This window comes from Pan troglodytes, chromosome 4 (genome assembly GCF_028858775.2).
Source record: "Pan troglodytes isolate AG18354 chromosome 4, NHGRI_mPanTro3-v2.0_pri, whole genome shotgun sequence".
Lineage (NCBI taxonomy): Eukaryota > Metazoa > Chordata > Mammalia > Primates > Hominidae > Pan > Pan troglodytes.
The window spans coordinates 105,247,336-105,263,310 of NC_072402.2; the positions used below are offsets into that span (position 1 = coordinate 105,247,336).

The 15,975-nt window shown below is 38.9% G+C and overlaps 1 protein-coding gene and 1 long non-coding RNA gene across 3 annotated transcripts in view; one reads left to right on the forward strand and one right to left on the reverse strand.

Annotated features, from left to right (window-relative positions):
• Window positions 1-15,975, reverse strand: part of EFNA5 (ephrin A5) — a 293,796-nt gene that overhangs the window by 148,309 nt on the left and 129,512 nt on the right. The gene's annotated exons all lie outside the window — the stretch shown is intronic.
• LOC129144003 (uncharacterized) lies at window positions 1,221-3,943 on the forward strand. Its single transcript, XR_008548043.2, has 3 exons — window positions 1,221-1,796; window positions 2,709-2,762; window positions 2,942-3,943. It is a non-coding gene; the product is annotated as an uncharacterized LOC129144003 (long non-coding RNA).

A 15,975-nucleotide genomic window follows, 5' to 3' on the forward strand; every position in this document is an offset into this window, starting at 1 on the left:
TTCTGATTTACATGTATTAATCTTAGAGTAATAGCAAAGTATAAGGGAAAAGAACACAAGCTTGATGACCTAAAGGGATTTTACTTTCAGATCCAGCATTGCCTGAGAGACTTTTGACAGAAAATTTAACCTCTCTGGGCCTCTGTTTCTTATGTAAAAATGAAGACAATTATATTACAACTTTCAAGGATTATGAGATAAAAGAGATTGTAAGATTAGTGGGTTAATGACTGAAGAAATTACAGTTCTTGGCACATACAGTTCTTGGCACACAGTGTATATAGATATGTGTGTGTATATATGTATATATAAAATGTATATGGCATATATTCAATATATGTTGCTGTCTTATCTCTTTTTTCCCTAATTCATATGTTAATGTAAATGGTTCAATTTTAGTTTATTTAAAGCCACGAGCACCTTACATTTGACCAACCTCCATGCAGTTGAAAATCCATGTATAACTTCTGATTTCTTAAACCTTAAATACTAATAGCCTATTGGTGACCAGAAGTTTTACTGATAACATAAACAGTCAATTAACACATATTGTATTTTTTTATGTATTATATACTATATTCTTACATGCTAGAGAAAGGAAAACATTATTAGGAAAATCATAAGGAAGAGAAAATATGTTTACTATTCATTAAGTGGAAGTGGATTATCATAAGTTTTCATTCTCATCATCTTCATCATGATGAGTAAGCTGAGGAGAAGGAGAAAGAGGAGGGGTTGGTCTTGATGTGGCAGGGATGGCAGAGGCAGAAGAGGTGGAAGAGGCTGAAGGGGAGGCAGGAGAGGCAGGCGCACACAGTTTAACTTTTATTGAAAAAAATCCATGTGTAAGTGAATTCCTGTGCTTCAAACCCATTTCGGTCAAGTGTCAATTTTACTTAAATTTGAAGCACTAGGAGGTCTCTGATTTTCTTAAAACCTAAATCTAAATTTTCTTTCAAAGTTTTTATTTAGTTAGCAATCATATTTATACTGTACTATAGAAGATATTTATGATGGATACGGGAATGAATCAGAATTGCCCCCAAAGGTCAATCAAAAGAAGACATAATGCCATTTTGTGTATAGCCAGCAAATACAGAATTAAAGAAATCAACAGAAACTTATCCATTATTGTGTTTATCCAAGGAGATAAAGGGATCCAGGAAGTTTTCTACTGGCTCACCATGAGCCCTGTGTTATTCTAGAATGATTATAGATTCAAGATTCTGGATTTTAGAATGAGAACATTGCTTCTTGCAATAACCATTAGGTTTCACCTAGAAGACTCAAAGACTTCAATTGGAAGAGAAGCCTGATCCCAGTTCTAGCTCTGTAGGTCTACAGTGAGAGTTATATTTCCTCTGCAGCAGTTCATTCCAGTGTAAGGTTTGCCTGAAAACATTCTTCCTTTAACCAGGGCTGGGCCATACATGTGGTTTCTGCTCACTCTGACAGGAGAAAGCAAACAGCCCAGACTTGATTGGGTCCGAACATGGCCACCCTCTGTGACTCTGCTGTATTTCATAAGGCAAAAAGTATATGAGTTCTGCCTTTCTAGAAATCATCTTTATATGTACTTTTCTATTCAGTCATGGATTATAAATAGATTCTCTGATTAGTTTCCCAAGTGAAAAGTATATAGAAAAGAACAGGATTTACTTCTGAATGTGAAAGTACATTATTTTATTCTAACAACTAAATCAGTAGAGCAGCAAGTTATCCCTAGGAGATCAGAAGGACAGCAAATTCCTAAATAATAAGGTCATGTAGTAAAAATGGAAGTATGAGGACAAAATGTAAGTACAATGGGAAATTCTACTTTCTTCAATATAGTAATAAAATAGCTTACAATGCCAGGAAAATATTATAAAACCATTAGAAAAGTCTACAAGTTATGACAAGATGGCTTAAAGTGGAAAAAAATAGGGCCTTCACCTATGCTGTTCTTTTAATATATTGACTATAGGTACCACATGTTTTGATACAGAATAACCAACCATATTAGCCACAAAATGCCAGATTTTTACTTTATTTTCTCCTGGATAAATCAGGAAAAAATACCTTTGTGTTGGGAAAAAATATTTGTGCTTTTATTCCCCCTAAGTTTCTGGACATAAATATGACCTGGCATTTTGTCTATGAGCCAGAAAACCAAAACATCCCATGTTCTTGTTTTGTTTCATGTATGAAATTTGAACTGCAAAGGGTATAATATAATCATATAAGTAGATGTATAAATGGGTTATTCAGATAAACTTTATTTTCTTTTAAAACAACCTTTTTTTCTTTTTTCTTTTTTCTTTTTTTTGAGATGGAGTCTCAGGCACTGTTGCCCGAGCTGGAGTACAGTGGCGCAATCTCGGCTCACTGCAACATCCGCCTCCCAGGTTCAAGCAATTCTCCTGCCTCAGCCTCCCGAGTAGCTCGGACTACAGGCATATGCCACCATGCCCAGCTAATTTTTGTATTTTTAGTAGAGATGGGGTTTCACTATGTTGGCCAGGCTTATCTTGAACGCCTGACCTTGTGATCCACCCGCCTCAGCCTCCCAAAGTGCTGAGATTACAGGCACGAGCCACTGCACCCAGCCTAAAACAACTGTTTAAGATTCATCTAGATTGGGGTGTGTGTTAGGGGAATGGGATAAGAGAAAATAATCACAACAATCCTAAAATCATTCTATTGTTAAAATTAATTTTCCTTTTCAGAGTGGTCTCATGCACATTATCTTATTTCAGATGCCCAACACCCAGATGTGGCAGGTAGGGAAGTTTCATAATAACCTCTTATAACAGATAGGAAAACCAAGATGGGAACATGTGAAAGGAAATGAGGGAGGTCAGGGAATGACTGACAACAACCACGTCAGGGAGAAAGCTCTGACTCCTGGGCCTTCTCCTCCCCCTCAGAACATGAAAAATGTCACAACTTTCTCCCCCAGAAATAGAAGTTGTCCCGAACATTCTCTACAAATGTTACTTCAGAAGCCAGCAAATAAAATGACTTTCAGGAACCAAAGCTTGGCAAATAGATGGACGGGAAGAAACAGCGTCAAGTCACTGTTAGCACAAAATTGCATCTCTACATTGGCATGGAGCTGGTAATTGACAGACAGTATAGCGGGAGTTACTCTTCAGCTCTGTCATCTGCAAAATGGGAATGGTAGTACTTACCCCGCTCGCCTCACCAGGCTGCTGTGACAACTGACTGTGATAACAAGAAAAAACCTCCATCTTCATCCCCAGAGCTTGATATCAAAACAACTAAGCCAGAAAGAAGACCTTTGGTCCTTACCTGATGGGACACTCATTATAACAGGAGAAATAATAATGTCTTTTACAAAGCTACAGACACAGCTTATTTGTGATAAGAAAACAGTTTTGTTTTTTAGTTTTTTTATTGGCATTAATTTACTCAGAATATCTACTAAGTGCACTAATAACTTCATAATATTAAAAAAGGTAAAATTCAGAATTGAATAAAAATGGAAGGGTGAAATGTGCTTGATCACTCAGTTAAACCATGAAAGTCTTATATGTGTACTGTGAGTTTAAAGCAATAGTCTCAAAAGCATGAAACCACCTAGCTAACTTCCATACACCTTTATTCTTGGTTGTATTGAGTTTGTTAATTGTCTCTCTGGATTTTTTCACAGCTAAAATGGTCTTCCTAAACACAACAACAAAAACTATTTGAAAAATAATGTTTAACATTTCTCTCAGTGATATCATTATGGTCAAACTATTGCAAATGAAATTTAATATTTTAATTATATAATAAGCACTGATTTAGGTATGGGGTTATATTATTATAAGCAATAAATTGTGACTGATAGATATATAGATAATATGTTCTAGGCCTTTCAAACTTTGTATCATGACCCATGAGTGGCTAGAAGCTTTATTTGTATAGAATACGACCGAATAAATACATCAGAGTTACTTACATATTATGAAGAAAGTATTACTTCCATGAAACTTTTGTTTCAATTATGTATATATGTTTGCGTACATGTATTTGCTTGGCCATTTACAAAACTAATTTCTTACTATGGGTCATTGTAAAAAATAACTGTTTAAGAAACACTATTTAGGGTATACATTTCACAGGTTGTTTTTCTTTTAAGATTGTTCCGAGTTTATTTCCATTTTCTCAGTAATTAAATTAGCCAGCTAATTTCAATATTGGCAGATAAATGGTTGCTATGATTTGAAAAACTAGTTTGAAACATTGGGACGTTAGAATTAATGGTGTCTTTCAAATCATTGAGTCCAGTGTACTCTGTTCACAGGTAACAGAGGTCCTGAGTAGTGAAGTCCCCCCTACCCAAGGTTTGTTAATGTCTGTACTAGATTCAATTTATGCACCAGGTCAGGTAAACTCTAGCTGCCACCATAGCCCAAAAAACCCAACTAGATAAGTATAGCTCACCATGCCTGCACACTGTCCAAACTGGATTCTCAGAGGATCTGGCTTTCCCAGAAGCTGCCTGGACACTCCAGGCAGCACAATCTGGAAATGCATGGGATTTTGACCATTGAGAGACAGGAAAAGGCAAGGAGGCAACAGATGGATTGCTTGCCTTCCTTCTCTGCACCAAGGCAGAGTGGTTCTGAAATACAACCTTTTTGGTGCCATTCCACATGACCAAGTGACCACTTTTGTTTTGTGCTGAAGCTATGGCTGTTTTAGTAACACACCGCCTTGTATTGCTCTCCTATCTTTCTTGCTTCAATTCATTTTTCTCCTCATTCTTGCTTCCCTGGAACTGCATGGCCAACCCCCTTCCCTCCACAACAAAGTATTAGTATACAAGCCATTGATTCATGCTGTGCTTTCTAGGGAGCCTAGGCTAAGATAGCATCCTACATACAAATGCAAATTCCACTGTGTATTAACAACTTAGATAATGAGAAAATAGAGGTTTCAGGTATTATCTATACATGTAATTGCCTTATGTACTTTAATCTCAAGAACATTTTTAGGTTAAGTGTAAATTTTCTATCTTTTGGTCTTAAACAAGGGTTAGGATTTATTACAGATATCTTACCCATGCTCTAGCTTCGTTAAGCTAGTTGGAATAGTCAGGATAGGCTAGATTATGAAGCAGTAACGACCAACTTCCAAATTTCAGTGGCCTAAAATAATAAAGATTTATTTCTTGCTCACACTGTACATCCACTGTTAAGTCAGCAAGGGGCTCTGCTCATTGTAGTAACTCAGGGACTAGGGTTGACAGACAACTGCTATCTTGAAAGTTGTACATGGTCATGCCAGAGAGGGAGAAGGAATGGTGAAGCACATACTGCTTCTTAAAGCTCCTGCCTAGAAGTGACATGGGTCACCTTCACTCACATTTGGTTGACCACAGCTAATCACGTAGCCACACCAAATTTCAAGTGGGTGGGGGAGTGTAATTCAACTATACGCCTGGCAGGTAAGAGAACCAAAACCTCTGTAAAAAGTCCAAACAGCTACCACAAATAGTATTTGGGGTAAGTTATCTCCACTACAGAAACATTTTGCTCTTGATCTCTAATCCATGGATTGGCTGTGATTTCAAATGGCCTGCAGAAAATATTGAAGAATTTGGAAATTTATTTTAAAGGCCAAATGAACATACCAAATTTAACACAGGCATCAAGGCAGAGTGAGAAGAAGGACAGAGTGGGAGATCTGGGCTCAAAGCCTGGTTATACTGCTTACTAGTGTCATGGCCTCAGGTAAGTCACTTAATGACTCCCAGTCTGGTTCCCACACCTATAAAAGGGGAAGCAACAATTCCCACCTAGTAGGTTTTGTGTAAGGATGAGAAATAATGGGTGATAGTGTTTCATGCTGTGACTGGCATACAGTAGGCACCTGATAAAAGGCAGCTGGTACTGATGGGTGTTTACCTGGGACATTGCCTCTCCTATAAAGAAGCACCCAAGTATATCACTATTTCTTTTTGCCATATTTGTATACTTTACTAGTATAGATGCACTACTTTGTAAAGACAATTTTATGAATTAAATTTGCAATAAATCAAACCTGTAGAAGATGACAGATTTAGAACTCACTAAAAATGCCCTTTAATGAAGATGTTTTTTAAAGTTCTAGACTCAGGTTCAAAAAATGTCAACTACACAAGAGTCAAAAGAGGGATAAGTCTCTAACTTACCTAAAGTTCATGTGAATTAATCTGAGGGATTCTGGTTAACTGTAAGCTCACCCTGGATCAGTGGCACACAGCTGCCTCTCAAGCCCTAGGTAGACTTAGCTACTTTAATTAACAACTAGAATCCAGATGAAGGGGTGTAACCAATGCTGTACATTTTAACTGGTATAGCCAGACCACGTACTTACTGTAGTGCTCAGGGTGCCACCTTCTAAACCTCTACTGACAAATGAAAGGGGCAGGCAGGACGGTGAGGCTGCCGAAGGCAGGACAGATGAGGAATGCCTAAAAAAACTGGAGACATTTAGGCTGGAAGAGACTGTTTCAGGAAACGTGATACCTATCCTCCAATACCTGAAGGGCTGTCATGCAGAATAGATCTTTCTCTGTGCCACTCTAGAGAACAGGAGGAGGACGAAGAGGTAAGAATTAGCCCTTGACTACTGGTGAGCTCATGGCCAAGCAGAAGCTGGCTGCTGACCTCTGGGAATACACCAGTGATTCCAAGTAGGCAGGACTGGGGCTTTGGATTTCTAATGTGTTTTATTCCCCAACCTTACAAATCTATCAGCGTTTGGGTGCGCAGTACTTGTTCTAAATAGGCATTCTCTCCTTGCCTTTTTAATAAAGACATTATAGAAATACTAACGTAATGTGCAGGAATTCATTTACACTGCTTATGCTACAGAAATCTTGATTTAGTAGATATCCCTTCAGGTTACAATTTCTGCTGCTGGCTGCAATATAATAAAGATGCTGACAGTTGTGAATTACTTTACTGAGTTCTACAAATTATCAACTGCAATGGTAAATAGGAGAGAAATAAAAGGTAAAGTAGGTGGCTAGGTCACCAGGGGTGATGCCTGCCTTTCTGAATAATTTAAGACCTCCTGAAAATGAAGGCAAATAGATGCCCCTTGCTGAGGAATAAGAGAAAGTATATTGGGCTCTAAGTTTCAGGACATAGAGGTTAATGGAAAATGGGAACGGCTTTGTTTTATGAGCCCCACTGAAGATGGATGACTGGGGAGATGGGCAGGAGGAATTATTTCTTATCTAGAAGAAGCTGGGGTTAAGAGATGAGGCAATGGCATGTGAACGCTGCATGGGACAATTATTAGTGGAGAGCTTTGACTAAAGGTGAATGGCCTGCTGGGAGATGGGAGACATCTGATAGGTAAAGTCAGTCTGGCCCTGGGGCCATGACCTCATTAATAGTTAAACAACAGCACTGAAAATTAATGACCCACACCTGACTGCCCAGTGAAACTGCACTCCTCTTCACAACTGTCCGGAAATCCTCACACACATTCCAGCAGGGAGTCTGGCTGCCAGTGGTTACAGCAATCCCTCTAGGAATTAGCCGGGTTAAATGAGTAGTGGCAAGACAGATGAAGAAATAGACTTTATCCGGCCTCCACGGTCCAATGTGGGACGGAAGAAGCATGGAATTTCTAAGAAGTATAGACTGGCCATATTGAAGGTATTTAGAAAGGAAAGACCATGAACTGGTCCTCTACCACAGTTGGACATGTGGACCGAATCTGAGTGAGGAAGGCTGGGCACCGGAGTGACCTCTACCCCACCTGCCATATGGCTGTCTGACAAAAGTGATTCGTCAAGCATCCTGGTTGCCAAATATGCTGGCTTTAAAATGCCATGTGAAGCAGAGAATATTTTAAAAGAACAGTCTAAACAACCTCATAATTTTAAGTATGAATACTTTTCTCTATGCCAGACACAAGATTACCTAAGGTGTTCATACCACTGTTAAGGTCTGAGGAAACAAAGACTATTCCCCCGGGTCTCCATGTTGTCTGCTTTGTGCACAGATTTTTGAAAATAGAGTACAATAAATTCCATGCACCACAGCTCACGGCAGCTAAAGACGGAGCTCCTGAGATGTACCTTTTTTATTTATTGGCGTTGGAGAAGGGAGGTGGTAATGTTTCCTGTATTGGATGCCTTATACTTTGCAGACCTTTGGGGACTCATCTCTGCTGAATTCTTTAACAGCTGAGATGACAGGGATGTCCATTACCCAAATGGACAGCACTTTCTATTGATCAGGGCTCCACTTAGCGATCTCATTTGTCATCCTATTGTCTCTCACCTTCACTGCTCTCGATATGAAGCGGGGGGATCTTTTTTTCAGGTGTTAGAGAGTTAATCTACATTCCAAGCACAACTGAGCAATTAAAACATGTAATGAGCAGAACACTTTAGTGCTTCACCTATAGAGAAGTCTGAATTGGGCTTCTTTCTATCTCCCCCATACAGGCCACAAGAAGCTAAAGAGGTAATCCACTCCTGAAAAAGCCCAGAAGAATAACTATAATACTTTTCAAACCTTAGCTGTGTCAAGTGCTTGCTTTGCTTCCATTTCTGCTTTCAGAAACTCATTTTAAAAGATAAAAAAGAATATTACAGGAAGAAAGCCCAAATCCCAACAAAACAAAGGAAGGTCTACCTAATCTTGCCAGTTAATCATTTGGGAAAAGTCCTGCTCTGCATCTAATTAGATCCATGCAGTTAAATATCCATCAAGAATTCTCCTATAAAAGGTATGTTTTATGTAGTTCCCATATACGGATTAAATTGGGCATGTGGAAAGCAATGTTGATCCATTTAATGGACTCCCCCAAAATATATATCAGCATCCTTGTCACGGAGCTAGACGGCTTCTTTATCCTTTCACCAAAATGCAGTAACAAAAATAATTAAACATCTCTCAGACCTGAACTGCACAGTCATTAGACAATAGTCAATGACTGGAACTGCCATGAGAGCCTGAACCACACTTTACCTTGGCTTTTCTAGCCATTTCTATTCGGAAAGCTTTCCATATCTGGATTTCCCCTGAGAACTATTTTATGATGCTATAAAGACTGTTAACCAGAGGCAGGATCTCCCCAGCACCTGAGCCACACACAGAAATATCAAATAACATTTAATTGCTGGATGACACTGTGTGTCTGAGCTTGAATTCTGATCTCCAAATATTATCCATGCAACTGTCTGCAGAGATAAGGTTGTTATGATAACAGCAGATAAAACCAATTAAACCTAAGAGCAGCAAATACTTCAAGATCTTGACTTTCACCGTAAATAGAGTTTGAGGATGTATAAACTATAAGGGGTCTGATACTATCTTCCTTCTGTAAGGAACATTACTTGAGGCTTCTTTCCTTTTGTGTATATGGGGGACTGCTTCCATGTAAACACATGAGCTAAGAGAAAGCAACACATGCAAACTGCATGAGCTAGTAATTAGTTTTATGTCTAGTCCTGGAAAGCAAATGACAATAAAGAATGTAAATCTAGGTCATCTTTAAATACATAATACTAGTTGTGGTTGCAATAATAGACTCAAACATGCTATTCTAAATACACTCAGCACAATTTTTCCCTTTTCACATTTCAGAGGCTTTTCTTCTTTTTAGCTGACAACATTCTACTAGTGTCTCTAGCTGTTTGTACACATATTATGTCTGCTTTGTGATATGTTTTGCAGCTCCAAAGCCAAAACACCAGGCAGAAGTGCCAAACATTAACCTCAAGTTACTTCTGGTAGACCACAGATAAGGAGAACAGCACTGAATTGGGGTGAAATGAACAGTGTATGTGAGCTCCCCAGAAAGCTTATCAAAATCTGACAGCTAAACAGGATACTAGCAAATTTATCAGCCAAATGATGTTCTAAAGGAAAACAAAATTGATACAAAGGAAAATAGTATATCTTCAAAGGGAGCCTGATTCTATAAAGCCTGAATTTCTTTCATGAAAAATAAATAAATAAAAGCATAATGAAAGTTTGCCATGAAGGAAAATATTCCATTTTCTTTTTAAAAGTGACTTTCTATATTTTTTGTGTGAAAAATATGATGTACCTTCCTCCACATATGCCTTTTTGAGGAAAAGTGGAAAAAAGTCTTAGTAGCTATTTCATTTAGCTATGTCTCACACCTGGGGTATAAATAGAGTATAATAACCTGTATTGTAAAGAGAGGAGGGTAATGGCAGAGTGGCATTCAACAGCGGTGGGTACCTAGGTAGGTAGACAGAGGACTGCAGACTTAGAAAGGAAAAATAAATGTCACATACACTAGGTGAACAATGACTGTTTGTAGATTTGGGAGAAAAGAGGTTGGAGGCCTAATGACCCCCACCTAACAAATAATACAGTATGTGGTTTAAAAAGTAGGCAATTTGCCAGTAGTAGCAGATGATAAATAATACTGAAGAACTTCCAAATAATCTTCCTCCAATATATGGGCCTGATTACACCTTTACTAAGACTATGATGATCTAAAGAACAATGCAGAAAAACATAGAGTCAAAAATAAAACAAAAATTTTCAAAGAATGGAAAATAAAACTGATAAGATTAATCAAATGATAAAGTTTGAAAAGAAAAATATATTTAGCTTTATTATATGACATTATTTTTATAGAAAACAGAAACTATATATTCTTAAATTTAAAATGGAATATAGAGCCCTCTAACTGCAGCATAAATAATTTTTATTAACTATAAGAAGTTTCTAGATTTAGAAAAGTCAAAGGCAAATAATGTAGTGTCTGGTTCATTTTCTTACTCAATGACAGTTTTTTCTCGAGGTCGTTATGGACAAAATTAATTTTAATTAATGTTAGTCATGAAGATAATCACTATCATTACTCCAAGTTAATACTGATGGAACATCAATACTGTGTGCAGAGTTTAGAGGAAATACTAACATGGTTTGTTTTACAAATAGCCAGAATTCCTCACTCATTGTCTAGTCTACACTTGCCTATCTGGAAAGCTCATTCTTCCCTTACCCTTTTAAGGCACAGTGTACCCTCTCTTCCCTGCTGATTCCCTGGAATCCTCTGTATCCCTCTCCCCACTAGCCAAGCACTCATCAGTGGCAGGAACCACTGCTTGAGCCAGTTTGCATACTTTTACCACCACGTACCTGACTGATATGAGGGAGGCATTCACTGAACTTCTAATAAGACTCAGATGACACCACACAATTACTCCTTGTTCTATTTCTTTTCAACATTCTCACTGCCAGAGAAGCAGCTAAGTTTAATAATAAGACATTAAATGGTAGCACGTGGAAATCTTCAAATAATCTGCTTGTTTCATACCATTCACCTGTAGCAACAGGCTGACCCTCTACACAGAGAAGAAATCCTAATTTAATAGGGACAGAGCCCAGGCATCTGATATTTTTTCTTTAGCAACTCAGGTGATTAACATATAACTAGGGCAGAAAGTTACTGACATAAAGAATTAAAACTTCTTTCAAATCCTTCATTTCCTACCACAAGTCACTCAACTGTATCTTTATACTACTGGTGGTCATGTACATTGTTACTAGAATTATTCTATACTTTTGTTTCTTAAATTGCAAGCCTAGCACACATAGGATACTGTTTATAATCTTATTTCTAAAGGATGGTCAACATACCGCCCTTAAAATAAAGATTGATGAATTCTATGTCCAAATTCTTAAGGCAGAAAGTATTTATTTAAAATATATCAAACAGAAGCTCAAAGTCTTGCAATCAGCCTGCCAACATGGCAATCAAAAAATATGTTTTGGCACTGACAATAATTCAAAACACAATTTACAGTTTGGAGACACAGGGAACACACGGCACCCTCAGGAAACCTATACTCAATAGGATAAGAAGTAGATTTTTCGGCCAGGTGCAGTGGGTCAGGCCTGTAATCCCAGCACTTTGGGAGGCCAAGGTGGGCAGATCACGAGGTCAGGAGTTTGAGACCATCCTGACTAATATGGTGAAACCCTGTCTCTACTAACAATATAAAAATTAGCTGGGTGTGGTGGTGGCTGCCTGTAATCTTGGCTACTTGGGAGGCTGAGGCAGGAGAATGGCTTGAACCCAGGAGGTGGAGGTTGCAGTGAGCTGACATCGTGCCATTGCACTGCAGCCTGGCAACAGAGCAAGATTCCGTCTCAAAGAAAAAAAAAAAATTGAAGTAGATTTCTCAAAACTAATCAACAATTAGCAACAATAATTTCTTTCATTAGTATATTGGTTTATAAGCTAAAAACATTTGTCTAGACTGGGTGTGGTGGCTCATACCTGTAATCTCAACACTTCGGGAGGCCGAGGTGGGTGGATCACTTGAGGTCAGGAGTTTGAGATCAGCCTGACCAACATGGTGAAACCCTGCCTCTACTAAAAATACAAAATTAGCCAGGTGTGGTGGCAGGTCAAGGTGGGCAGATCACGAGGTCAGGAGTTTGAGACCATCCTGACTAATATAGTGAAACCCCGTCTCTACTAACAATATAAAAATTAGCTGGGTGTAGTGGCGGCTGCCTATAATCCCAGCTACTTGGGAAGCTGAGGCAGGAAAATCCCTTGAACACAGGAGCCAGGAGTTGCAGTGAGCTGAGATCGTGCCATTGCACTCCAGCCTGGGCCACAAGAGCGAAACTCCTTCTCAAAAACAAAAACAAAAACACTTGTCCATTCATAATCTTACTTAATCTTCAGGATGATTCCATGAGAGATCATGAATATTTTACTGATGACAAAAGTAAGGTTCAAAAAGGTAGAGTGCTTTTTTTAGCTCACACAGTTATTAGGTAACAGAGCCATGCAAACCAAATTTCTGAATGTTTTACCCTACATCCAGGGACAAACATCACACTAATTACTGTGCAGTATTCAAAAGAATTAAACTATGGTCGTGAGACCTCAGAGGAGGTTGTAAGCTAGTTATGGAAAGAAGCCAGATACACACAAATGATTAGCACATAATACACTGGAGTATTGGCAAATATTAAATGATGGAGGTGAGTCAGCTGTCCTCCAGGGCTGAAGAAAAGGGGTATATTGAGATTAGAATGGTGGGGAAGGCTATTTTATAGGGTGGACCTTCGACTGAGTCTTAAAAGATTGGTAAAGCCATTAAGCAGGAAGAGGGGAAGCAGAAGCTCGATATATAATGTGTCTTGTTATATTCAGTCTGGAAATGTCAGGCTAAGAATAATTCCACAAAGGGTGCATCTCCAATTTTCATTTAGTACATAGTTTGAGGCCAAGAGGAGTTCACTGCAGCTGAGTTTACTCAACATAGGGAAGCACCTGGATTCTTCTCTCAGATTTGTCCATCCAAATTCATTTTCTTATAGGAAAAATAACAATTTAATTACTGAGGTATTACTGATGTTTACTGAGTACTTACTGAGCCTCTATTATGTGCAAAGTGCTATGCTTGCCATTCTGACAAGTACAAAGCACTGTTTATGCTCTCGAATCTCATTGGGCACAGACACAAAAATTTAGATGCCCAAATTGAATATTCCATTACTGAGGAACATAAGAATGGTCTGAGCAGTAAGTACAATGAATGTACACACAGGAAGTGGGATTTAGATGAGCTGGATACTGACATGGTAGTCTTGGCCACTTAACAGCACAAGCAAAGCTGACAAGGGGGGATGAGTAAAATGTATTCAGTAAACTCATCTGACAGTTTGTGTAGTATCTACTCTGTGGTAGGGTGGTGTAAGCCATTGGAGATACAAATTTCACCAGGAATGTAGAGCAGGCATAGAAGATTCAAGAAGAGATAAAGTGGTTACTCCATGCTATGTTCGTAATTTTGTATTCCATTTGTAAAATCCGAATTCAGCTGCAATGATGTCATGTGAACATCTGGGTCCTGGGTGTAGGGGTTGGAGGAGAATGTGTACCTTTCTAAGCAGTGGTTCCTTTGAGGCATTCAGCTTTTCTCTTCTGTTAAGGCTGCCTTGCTTTGATATGGTTTCTGTATTTCCGGCTTATACAATTAACAACTGCACACATGGGAACAAAAGCCACTGTCACAACATTCACAGCTTGTGAGGCATAAGACACAGAGTATGCACTGGTACACTAATGAAAAGGCAGACTTTAAAATCCCATTCATACCCCAGAAAGTTCACAGCACACTGACATGTCCTTGGGAGCTGCCTGGAAACACTGGGTTCTTTGAATGTGGTCCTGATCATTTTCTCAGAAAGATAATCATGCCCTACATGCCTGGACTATTTAAGGCCACATGTGCTAATTTAATTTACGATGCTAAAAAGAGCTGCACCATTTGCGAAGGCAGTGGAATGCAAAGGGCTGCTCCGAGCCCTGTACCCACAAGGGATCCCCCTGATCCTCTGACACTGGGAAAGAGAGAGCAATGGAAAATATTAGCTGTGGCATGGCTGTGGGTAATAGTGCTTAATCCATGACCACTACAAGCATGGAGATATGCTTGGAAGGGAAGTGAGATTTAAGCAGGGGAGGGAGAATCACTGACTTGGAAAACTGTCTCAAAAAAAAAAAAAAAAAGTCTTGCTCTTTTGCCCAGGCTGAAGTGCAGTGGGGTGATCTCGGCTCACTGCAACCTCTGCCTCCCGGGTTCTAGCAACTCTCCTGTCTCAGCCTCCCAAGTAGCTGGGACTACAGGCACATGCCACCATGCCCGGCTAATTTTTGTATTTTTAGTAGAGACGGGGTTTCACCATGTTGGCCAGGCTGGTCTCAAACTCCTGACCTCATGATCCACCCACCTCAGCCTCCCAAAGTGCTGGGATTACAGGCTATAGGCACAAGCCACAGCGCCCGGCCAGAAAACTCTTAAATGGATACAAACCAGTCAGCATACCATTGGTGACTCTATGGTTATTTAACTCTATGGTTAATTAAAAGGAGAAAGCAGGAGAGGGAAATCATGGAAAGAATCATTCATGCCACAGCTAGAGGTCAGAACAGGCTTTCGAATGTGGCTTTTGAAGTCACACCTTAGCTGGTGGCTTCCTGCCTCAAACTACATGTAGGGATCCATAAGCTGCAACATCTGCCTTTCACACAGAAATGCTCATCAGCTTTTCCTTAGCCATGGACTATTTGTTCTAAAGGATTCTAAGAGGGTGAAGGAATGCTAACTCCTTAGACAGATGATCTGACAGATGGACTCAAGGGAGGCAAGGCTCTATCCTGGGGGTGAAGAAGGGGAGGGGGCAAGAGTCAAAAAGCAAACAAGGAAAACACAAAGGGCATAACATTCTCAAGCTTTATGAACATACATAATTATGCCCATAACTAAAATATAGTCAAGAGAGAGGAAGCACAAAATAGTTATTCTAATGTATAATCTAAAACCAGATTGAGAATGCATGACAAAACCTGTTTATATAAGTTTGCTAAGGCTGTAAAAGAATACAATATAAAAAGAATCCCATTTATTCTTGCACATATTTTAAAAAGGAAAAAAGTCTCATTGAAATGAAAATTATGTCACCGAACAAAAGCTGATTATCTGCTAACTTTCTGCCCTAATTTTATGAAAACAGTATGGCAAAAAATATGAGCAGATTGAAGAAATAATGTAATTGTATAATACATATGAAAATGCTCCCCCAATCAATGAGGTAATCAAAGATATAGAAAGTCAATCACTTTTGCTATAAATTATTAAAGCTAATGAAAAGATCACTCAATACTCTCAGATGCTTTAGGAGTAAAAATTTGTAAGAACTTATCAAAAGCATTATTCAATATACCTATACTTTGAAGATCTTAAAAATGTTCATAGATTTTGAGTGAGAAAGCCTAATTCTGGGAATCTACCCTAAGGAAATCATTAGAATATGAATAAACATTTCTGTTTAGAAATTTTAATCAAGAAAAAAAATTAAGGCCGGGTGCAGTGGCCCATGCCTGTAATCCAGCACTTTGGGAGGCCGAGGCGGATGGATCACTTGAGGTCAGGAGTTCGAGACCAGCCTGGCCAACATGGTGAAGCCC